The sequence below is a fragment of the Echinops telfairi genome, unplaced genomic scaffold, assembly GCF_000313985.2.
Source record: "Echinops telfairi isolate 266 unplaced genomic scaffold, ASM31398v2 ScPeMD7_7453;HRSCAF=8491, whole genome shotgun sequence".
In the NCBI taxonomy this organism is placed as follows: Eukaryota; Metazoa; Chordata; class Mammalia; order Afrosoricida; family Tenrecidae; genus Echinops; species Echinops telfairi.
In genome coordinates, this window is record NW_022111353.1 from 2,262,448 (window position 1) to 2,264,838 (window position 2,391).

Genomic DNA, 2,391 nt, shown 5'->3' on the forward strand with positions numbered 1-2,391 from the left:
GGTTTTTCATGAATAGAAAGATTATTTGAGGCTTTCTAGGCATGGAAGGGAGGACATGGCAAATCAAAACTATGGAAGAGCAGACAAATTGACTTGGGCGAAGGGGAAACCAAAAAGCAAAATAAATTAAAAACAATAGTAATAACAATAAAATTAGATTTAAAAGAACTCACAGGTTGATTTGATAGGCTATTGGACTCTGAAGAAAAAAGAATTAGGACTAAATAGGAACCTAGAATAGTATGGAGAAACAAATAATTTGGGGGAAAGTAAACCCCCCACAGTACCCATTACTGAACACATCTTATGTACTTCTGTGTTTCAGTCACCGAGTAGGTTCCCTATGAATTTTCTTGAAATGAATGAATAGAAAGGTATAAGAAGTTAGATGATGTGCCATGGCCATATATTGTTACTGGCCACATAATATGGTTTTAATGTTTGGAAATCAATCTGTCTGTATATGTACAAGAGACTTGAATTTCTAAATACAATTTAATTCAAGAACCCAATTGCTGAGAATTATGAAGAGCAAAACTTGAATATTTAGCAATATTTAAACATGGAAACATTGAAACTAACAACTTGTATGTGTAAAATAGGTAAGTGATTCAATGTTTTATGACGTTAATTCCATGCACATATGAAATTTTAAAATAAATTTACATAGTAATGGTATATAAATACATATTAATAAGTAAGATTGATATATATAAAGACAATAAGGAAAATGTACATATGAATTAAATAATTGAAATAAAAATAGATAATTTGTGGCTTGGGGGATGAGATTATAGAAATTTATTTCTTTTAGTGTTATACTATTTCCTATTTAGAACAAAAAATTAAAATTGCATGTTTGTTGGTATACCTCAATATGTGTTTGTGTCTATATTTATTAGAAAGGAAAACATGAATCAATATGAATAGATTATAGTTGTTTATTCTCTCTGAATTTGAAAGAATGAACAAATGGTTTCAATTACTAAAATGGTATAGGGATTACATGAGGAGTTTCTCTAATGATAATGATTATATTACATGGGGAAATTCTTGGTTTTTTCTCAATACCACTACTTGCAATTGAATATTATTTCAAATGTTTCTTCTATATAATATAAAAGAGCCATCCAAAACAGCACACAAATGTTGTTTTCCTGGTGAGTTCTCCACCCAACAGTAACTTCTGCAGCTCTCTTCATGCCTTGTCCCTCAGACTCTAGATAATAGGGTTCAGCAGGGCAGTGGGGAGGCGGGCGGGGGGGGGAGAGGCAGGGGGTCAACAGCTACACCAAAGGTAGAAATTATGAGCTCAAAAGCAGTAGGAGAATCTCAATTTGGTTTTGGAAACTCAAAGACACCCGTGGAGAGGTAAAATGATACAAGAAAGAGGTAGGGCAGGCAGGTGCAAAGACCTTGGATCCGCCCTCAGCAGAGGGCATTCTTAGAACTGTGGAGAAGAGGTGGAAACAGGAGGGGACAATGGAGGTGAAGCACATGAAGGCCATCGCAGACGTGAGGGCTGTCACACCAGACACTCCAAGATAATCCTTGGAGCAGGAAAGCTCTAGTTTCTGAGGGATGTCACCGAAGAAGTAGTGGACGACTTTGGGCTTCCAAAATGTGATGGAGACTGTAGCTTGTGCACAAGATTGCAGGATGCTCCCACTTAAACATGCAGTGATCACATCCAAAGCGCATTTATGAGGATTCATGATGACCTCTGAGTGCAGTGGGAAGCATATGGCTGCATAGTGGTCATAAGAACACTGTGAGGATGGCCACCTCAACCCACGCCCCAGACATGAAGAAGTAAAACTGGAGTACGCACTGACCATGGGAAATATAGCCATCATCCACCAATGTTGTCAATGGATTGGGGCACTGTGACAAAAATGAAGGTGAGGTCCAGGAGGGAAAGGTTCTTTAAGAAGTAATATATCGGGGACTGGAGTTGCTGGTCCAACGTGGTGATCATGAAAATGATGAGGTTACCTGCTAAGGTTAATAGATAAACTAGCAAGAGCAGCAAAGCATGTAACATCTGTAGCTCTCGACTGTCAGAAAACACCATGAGAAGGAATCCATCCCATTGTGGTTATGTTTGGCACAGTCATTTTGAAGGTACTGATTGTGGTGACAGTTGGAAGGAAAGGCATATAGAAAATGCAGTCTAAAGATATTAAACTGCAGGAGGACATTGGGCCTCCACTCAAGTACTCCCTCAATGCAAGAATACTTTGTTCTATTAAGTTGGCATTCTATGATGCTCACCTTCACGACACAACGGGAATAAGCGGGGGAATAAGCAAAAGTGGTGAAGAAAGCTGATGGTGCCCGGCTATCAAAGGATATAGCGTCTGGGGTCTTAAAAGCTTGAAGGTAAACAAG

General features: G+C 38.3%; 1 pseudogene; it reads right to left on the bottom strand.

Moving 5' to 3' along the window:
* Positions 1 to 1,108: 1,108 nt before the first annotated feature.
* Positions 1,109 to 2,117, bottom strand: LOC101656574 (annotated as a pseudogene).
* Positions 2,118 to 2,391: the final 274 nt, after the last annotated feature.